Here is an 8,287-nt window from a genome sequence, read left to right on the forward strand (position 1 = left end):
TAGCTCACGAAAGCTTATGCTCTAATAAATTGGTTAGTCTCTAAGGTGCCACAAGTCCTCCTTTTCTTTTTGCGAATACAGACTAACACGGCTGTTACTCTGAAACCTGTCATTGTGTAAAGAGTTGTCACTTTGGATGGGCTATCACCAGCAGGAGAGTGAATTTGTGTGGGGGGGTGGAGGGTGAGAAAACCTGGATTTGTGCGGGAAATGGCCCACCTGATGATCACTTTAGATAAGCTATTACCAGCAGGACAGTGGGGTGGGAGGAGGTATTGTTTCATATTCTCTGTGTGTATATAAAGTCTGCTGCAGTTTCCGCGGTATGCATCTGATCAAGTGAGCTGTAGCTCACGAAAGCTCATGCTCAAATAAATTGGTTAGTCTCTAAGGCCACAAGTACTCCTTTTCTTTTTGCGAATACAGACTAACACGGCTGTTACTCTGAAACCTAAATACCTTTGTAAAGCTGGCCCAACAGCTTTATAGACATTAGCCAGTTTATTAGACACCTGGGATATGTCTACACTGTGGCTGGGAAGTGTGACTTGGGTAAACAGACTTGTGCTAGCTCTGCTTCAGCGACCATGCTAAAAATAGCAGTGTGGACATTGCTGCATGGACAGTGGTTTGAGCTAGCTGCCTGATTCCAACCCCACCTGATGGTCTGGATGGCTAGCCCAAGCCACTGCCCATGCTGCAACATCCACACTGCTGTTTTTGGTGCGCTAACTTAAGCAGAGCTAGCGTGAGTTTGTCTCCCTTGCTGGGAAATACACCCCAGCTGCAGTGTAGACATATCTTTGGAGTCCTGCATCATAGCCACCATCCTTCAGTGGTGCTATGCTGATTTATTCAAACTGAAAAACTAATAGGACAAGTCAAAATCAGAGAGGATGCTACACTCAACCCGGCAGGAATCAGGAGTAACTTGATGACACCAAGTGAGTTATATCCATATGAAACTGTTGCCGGCACCCAGTGCCGAGAGGCTGAACAACAGCTTGAGTGGTTCGTTACCCGGTGTGCTACACCCAATAATCACAACGGGGTGGAGAAGCAGAAAAGTTTATTTGCAGCTGCAAAAAGGTACAGGGAGAATAAAATCTCAAATCCTGCACAACAGAGCAGGAAGTTACACAGGCTTTTATACATCCTTTTTTCCAGCATACTTATCCAATAGCAAGCTGCTCCAAGTATCCATATAGCCAGCCAATCCAGTTCCCAGCTAGTTCCCTGATTCTCTGTATCATTTGTTAAACTATACATAAAGCTGCTTTATTCAGCATTGTTCTTCCATATCTCCCCTGTTTGGCCTTGCTTAGTTTCAGGCAGTCTGACTCTGCAACATACTGTTGCAGATTCTCAGCATAACTGCTGTGTGGGCCTCCAGGCGGGGGGGCCAAGGACACTTGGGCCTAGCACACAGAGCTGCTGCGAGTGCCTCCAGGCAGGAGGGGGGGGGGCCAAGGACACCGGGGCCTAGTGCGAGGGGGCTTCATCGACACTTGTGGTCTTCCATCCCCTCGAGTTACCTAGTGGCCATGCCCCAGTGTTCCCAACAACTCCCCCCTTTGAGAACACTCAACAGCCTTGGCTCTGAGTTTTCTCACTTGGGCTACTTATTTCTTTACAATATGACTTTGCATGAGCACTTTGTGATAGCCCTGAAGAGAATGACTTATTAACTTTTGCAAAAGGGCCCTGACACATGATACCGCACAGCATAATACCAGTAATACAAGCAGTACAGGAAAGAAAAATTTTAATAGCAGGCTAAATAAACCACCAAGCCAAGACGACAAACCCCAGCCTGAAAACAAGGTTTGCAACCAATCGTTCTCTGGGGCAGTATAGGCAACCTGTGCTCCGGCTCGGGCATGGGCTTCAGCCTGTACCACCTTTTCATAGATCTCATAACTGCTATCATTTACATATACACAACATCGGGGCCCGACGAGGGCACAAACCCCTCCTTGGGATGCCAAGAGATAGTCCAAAGCCAGCCTGTTTTGGAGGGAAAATCGTCCTGAGCTGCTGTACCTCTTTATTTAATGTTTTTACTGCGGACCCTAAATCACTAACTGAGTCCTCTAACTCTAAGGCCACTTTCTCAAGTACCATCTGCAGCCTTACAGTATAGCGGCCTATGCATGCCATGGCTGGCCCAGTAAACAGTGGTGCTATTCCCAGTACAGAGCACCCTACCAGCTTCTCGGTTGTGAGGGGATTCTTCATATTGCCCGCCAATGCCTTAGTCAGTCGCCGCAGGGTCTTTTCTCGTGACTCAACAGAGGTGTCTCGGGCATTTCTAATCTTTCCTTTGGGCAGTGTGGCAGTTATGGAAAGATGAGGAACTCCATGAGCTATATAACAGCTACCTGTCCAGTTGGCTGGCAGCACCTTGTAAGCCTTTCGGCCACATACAAAATAGTGACCCTGTAGGGCCCAATAAGGACTGTTTCTTAAGGGGATTCCTGGGATATTTAAGGCTGCTTTTTCAAACAGTTCATATGCCCCTAGGGGGGCATCCCATCCTCCTGATTGGGTACAAGTGGGGGCATTTCTAATTGTGCCGTTCAAATTACACTTGCCATAGGGACCACTACAAACCCACCATTGGCTTGCTACATTGGAGATATTAACTGGACGGCAAGTTACATTTCCAAACCCCTTTTTTTGTGGTAAGATTATTTGTAAGTGTTTCCCTAAAAGGGGAGGAACCATTACACCCACACCGTTGGCCTCCCCTGTTGGTCTTTATCCAATACCCATCAGCCCACTGTGTAATAACACAGGAGCTCTTTCCCACAGGATGCCCATAGGGATCAGATTGGTTTCGGGTAAAACATAACACTCCCTCAGTGAGTACTGCAACTGAATACTCCTGGTCCTGATAGGTGGCTTGCTGTAAAGAGGTCTTGTTCCAGAACGGTGAGTCCGTTCTTTCCTGCTCTTTGGTGGTGGCTAATTCTGCTAGGGTCAAGGGCAGCATGTCAAGGGGCATTCCCGTTTTGGGGGATAGTGGAGTTGGAGCACACACCCAGCAATCAGTCTGGTTTGTTAAAGTAGCAACATGGTGCGCAAGCAAAACAAAGGAGTTATGCTCCCGATATGCACAATTTGGAAATACCAATACAGAGAATAACAATGTTACCCAATTAATTATCACCAGAGTCTTCCCCACCCAGGGTCTCCAGTACCTGGGTGGGCCCATTTTAGCATTAAGGTGCCCGCTATTTGTGTCTTTTAAACAGTAGCTTTAGCCCGAGATCGTCACTAGATGAGGAGTCAGCAGGTTGGACGGTCCACTGTTCTGCTGACGAGGGGGCAGGTACTGCCTTCAGACGAGAGTGATGGATCCAGTTCTTGTGTCCCTTGATCTTTGCCGCTGTATGGGAGATCAGCAGGACGGTATAGGGTCCTTTCCACTTTTCCTGGAGAGGCTCGTCTTTCCAGGTGCGAACAAGCACAGAGTCACCGGGCTGTAAGGAGTGAACGGGAGAGTCCAAGGGGAGAGGCTGGGAATCCTTGGTATACCTGTGAAGAGACAAGAGAACAGCAGACAGGGAACACATATACTGTGACAAAAAAACATTACCCAACTCCCATTCCCCTGACAGAACCGGGGTGCCATTCATAGGCCATGCCCTTCCAAACATAATTTTAAAGGGACTGAGCCCTAATCTACCCTTTGGGAGAACGCGGATACGGAGTAGGACGAGGGGCAAAGCATCAGGCCATTGCAGTGAGGCTTCTTTGCACACTTTTGAGAGATGCCGTTTAAGGGTCTGATTGGTCCACTTCACTACCCCACTGGCTTGGGGTCTCCACGGCGTATGGAGTTTCCAGGGGATCTGTAAGGCATGTGAGATGCTTTGAATGATTTTTGACGTGCAGTGTGTCCCATTGTCAGATTCCATCCACAGGGGGAGTCCAAAGCGAGGAATGAGCTCCTTAACAAACTTGAGGGCCACTGTCCTGGCAGTGCAGTTACGGCATGGGAAGGCTTCTGGCCATCCGCTGAACCGATCCACTATAACAAGGAGATATTTGAACGCTTGAGTCTGGGGAAACTCAGTAAAGTCTATTTGCCACACTTGTCCGGGGCTTAGAGTGGGTTCTAGGGCAGCTGGTGGCACAGGATGTCCCGGTCGGGGGTTATTCTTTTGGCAGACTAAGCAGTCCGCTTGTACCTGGGCAGCCAGGAGTCGGAGTCCGGAAGTGATAAAGTATTTTCCCATTAGCTGGATAAGTGCTTCCCTGCCAGCATGAGTGGTTTGATGTAGTTTCTGCAGCACTGGCTGGATTAGGCCCTTTGGTAAGAGGACCTTCCCTTCTGGGGAATGGAGCCATCCCTCCTTTTCCCGGAGACTGAGTTTGTCAGTTAGCTGTCTCTCCTCCCCAAAGTACTGAGGGGTTGGAAGCTCCCCTACTGATGGGATAAGGGCATGCATATGGGCGTTCTCAGTCTGAGGGGATGGCAGGGTGGCAGCATGCTTAGCCTCTCTATCTGCCCGGGCGTTACCTCTGGCCACATCTTGATCCTCCCTTTGATGGGCTTTACAGTGTACCACCGCCACTTCCGAGGGGAGTTGTACAGCTTCTAGGAGCCGGAGGATTTGGGGCCCGTACTTGACTGGGGAGCCTTGGGCTGTCAGCATTCCCCTTTGCTTCCATAGGCCAGCATGAGCATGCAGCACACCAAAAGCATACTTTGAATCAGTAAAAATGTTGACCCGCTTTCCTTTTGACAGTTCAAGTGTACGGGTCAGGGCTATTAGTTCGGCAAGCTGGGCAGAGGTCCCAGCAGGCAAACCTTCAGCTTCCACAGTGTCATGGAGGGTCACAACAGCATAACCCGCCCTCCTTTGCCCATCTATTACAGTACTGCTACCATCAGTGTACCACTCATAATCTGCATTTGGGAGAGATACATCCTTTAAATCCGGACGGCTGGAGTACTGGACATCTATGATCTCTAAACAGTCATGTTTCTGTTCCTCTGTTTCTGGCAAGAGAGTGGCTGGGTTAAGGGAGGGGCAAGGCTGTAGGGTGACTTCAGAGTTCTCTAACAGCTTAGCCTGGTACCGAGCAATCCGAGCCTGGGTAAGCCAAAGCCCTCCCTTTGCATCCAATAAGGCTCGGACCATATGGGGAGTATAGATTTGCATAACCCCTCCCAATGTTAGCTTCTCGGCTTCCTCAAGCAATAGGGCAGTAGCTGCGACCGCCCGTAAACATGCCGGCCAACCCTTTGCAACCTGATCCAATTGCTTAGAAAAATAAGCCACAGGACGCTTCCATGCTCCTAACAGCTGTGTGAGCACTCCTAGGGCCACCCCCCTTCGTTCATGTACATACAACTGAAACGGCTTAGAGAGATCCGGCAGGTCCAGAGCTGGGGCTTCCATCAATTTTCTTTTCAGGATTTTAAATGCCCTGTCAGCCTCTGGGGTCCAATAGAAGGGGTCATGATCTGCTCCTTTTACACAGTCGTACAGGGGTTTAGCCCACAGTCCAAACTCTGGGATCCATATCCTGCAAAAGCCTGCCATACCCAGAAATGCCCTGAGCCGCTTACGGTTACTTGGGGTAGGAACTTGACAGATAGCTTCCTTTCTTTCGCTTGAAAGCTGACGCTCCCCTTGCCTTAGCTGTAACCTGATTCCTTTCCACCTCAGACAACAGGGTTCTCAGGAGGATATTACAGTCGTCTCAATCGGCTTGTGACTACTGAGGCACCCCTCAAAGACTGATATAAACCTGCTTGGGTTGGTGGAAAACTCTCCTGCCTGTGCTTTAAAAGCTGCTAAGTCTATTGGATTGAATGGCACATGGGTGTAAACTTGCATAGTGGTAGCCTGACGTCCATCTGCCCCTGGGCAGGCCACAACCGTCTCGGTAAGCAAAGGATAGAGTACCACCGAGAGGGCAATCTCTGTAACCCGAGGCATCCTACCCTTATAAGGTGGGGGTGTGGGGGCCGAAGGGGACACCGGCTCTGCCATTACAGTGGGGGTCTGGGGACTAACATTAGCTGCTACTGAACCAGTCGGAGTCAGATTACAGCGCTGTAAAATATCTGGTCAAGTACATAAAGTCAGAAACAAATGCGCATACATATGTTCATTCCATTTACCCATTCACTGACAAAACAAAACTAATTGGAGGATCGTGTTGTAATTAATTGACCCTCCTGGTGGCCACCACTCCTGGTCCTCTAGTTGATATTGAGGCCAGTCAACTGTACAGAATCGTTTTAATTGGCTCTTAGTCATCGGATCCGCACCAAATACCTTCCAGTTTGCTAGAATGCACTCTAGGGGCGTACACCGTGCCCTAACCTCTGAGCTCTGTCCCTGTCCCATACCTACAGGGTAACTCTGGGCGTCCCCAGGTTCCAACAGAGCATATAATCCGGATTTTAAAAGGATCCTACCTTATCCAAGGGACCGGTTCTTCACCGCCGTCCTGCAGCTGCTCCTCCCCCACGTCTAAGGGACCGGTTCTTCACCGCCGTCCACAACAGCTTCTCCACTATATGAGTGCGTTGCACCGTTGTGCCCTCTGGGGTCGATCAAATCGCGTCTCCTCCAAGACCCCCGATGAACTCACCGGTGCGCGCTGGGCGTCGGCTTTCGCCGCAATCCTCGACCTCCAGGAGGGGTCCGGGCAAGGCTAAATTGCAGCCTCGTCGCCCACCCAGGGACGCCAAAAGCTGTTGCCGGCACCCAGTGCCGAGAGGCTGAACAACAGCTTGAGTGGTTCGTTACCCGGTGTGCTACACCCAATAATCACAACGGGGTGGAGAAGCAGAAAAGTTTATTTGCAGCTGCAAAAAGGTACAGGGAGAATAAAATCTCAAATCCTGCACAACAGAGCAGGAAGTTACACAGGCTTTTATACATCCTTTTTTCCAGCATACTTATCCAATAGCAAGCTGCTCCAAGTATCCATATAGCCAGCCAATCCAGTTCCCAGCTAGTTCCCTGATTCTCTGTATCATTTGTTAAACTATACATAAAGCTGCTTTATTCAGCATTGTTCTTCCATATCTCCCCTGTTTGGCCTTGCTTAGTTTCAGGCAGTCTGACTCTGCAACATACTGTTGCAGATTCTCAGCATAACTGCTGTGTGGGCCTCCAGGCGGGGGGGCCAAGGACACTTGGGCCTAGCACACAGAGCTGCTGCGAGTGCCTCCAGGCAGGAGGGGGGGGGGGGCCAAGGACACCGGGGCCTAGTGCGAGGGGGCTTCATCGACACTTGTGGTCTTCCATCCCCTCGAGTTACCTAGTGGCCATGCCCCAGTGTTCCCAACAAAACTGACAAGTTTTTAAGATTATTTTACTTAAAGAATATTGTGACAAGTTGGATCACAGAAACCCCTTTGGGGCTGCCAACTGATGTGCCAAGACTACTACTGCTCCTGCTTTCCCTGCCCTCCCAGCTTGGGACTTCAGTGCCCTGCCTGGTTTGAGCCAGACCTGCTAGCCTGCTGCAAACCCAGACCCAGGTCTGAACCACATCCCCTAACAGCTGTAGTTGTAGAAGTGTTCCTGTCTTTAACACTCAAATGCCTAAGTCCCAATAGGGTCCACACCCCAAATAAATCTTTTTTTACCCTGTATAAAGCTTGTACAGGGTAAACTCATAAATTGATCACCTTCTATAACACTGATAGAGAGGTATGCACAATTGTTTGCCGCCCCCCCCCCCGGTATTAATACATACTCTGGGTTAATTAATAAGTAAAAAGTGACTTCATTAAATACAGAAAGTAGGATTTAAGTGGTTCCAAGTAATAGCAGACAGAACAAAGTGAATTACCAAGTAAAATAAAATAGAACACACTAGTCTAGGTCTAATACAAATGCAAATAAAAACCTCACCCTCAGAGGAATTCCAGTAAGCTTCCTTTTACAAACTAGCCTCCTTCTAGTGTGGGTCTAGCAATCGGTCACACCCGCTGTAGTTACTGTCCTTTGTTCCAGTTTCTTTCAAGTATCCTTGAGGGTGGAGAGGCTCTCTCTTTAGCCAGCTGAAGACAAAAGGGAGGGGTCTCCCATGGGCTTAAATAGACTCTCTCTTGTGGGTGGTGACCCCTTCCTCTCTCCTATGCAAAGTCCAGCTCCAAGGTGGAGTTTTGGAGTCACATGGGCAAGTCACATGTCTATGCATGACTCAGTTTTTACAGCCAGCAGCCATTGTTTGCATGCTACCTTGAACGTCCTCATGTAGACTTCTTATGTGGATTGGAGCCTTCCAAGATCCATTGTGTGTTAAG

The 8,287-nt window shown here is 49.2% G+C and overlaps 1 long non-coding RNA gene across 1 annotated transcript; it reads right to left on the bottom strand.

Moving 5' to 3' along the window:
- Window positions 1-1,052: 1,052 nt before the first annotated feature.
- LOC311527133 lies at window positions 1,053-7,697 on the bottom strand. Its single transcript, XR_014713253.1, has 2 exons — window positions 6,443-7,697; window positions 1,053-3,540 (listed from the first exon to the last, which is right to left on the bottom strand). It is a non-coding gene; the product is annotated as an uncharacterized lncRNA (long non-coding RNA).
- Window positions 7,698-8,287: the final 590 nt, after the last annotated feature.

Source organism: Lepidochelys olivacea, assembly GCF_965140295.1.
Source record: "Lepidochelys olivacea isolate rLepOli2 genome assembly, chromosome: 10".
Taxonomy (NCBI): Eukaryota; Metazoa; Chordata; order Testudines; family Cheloniidae; genus Lepidochelys; species Lepidochelys olivacea.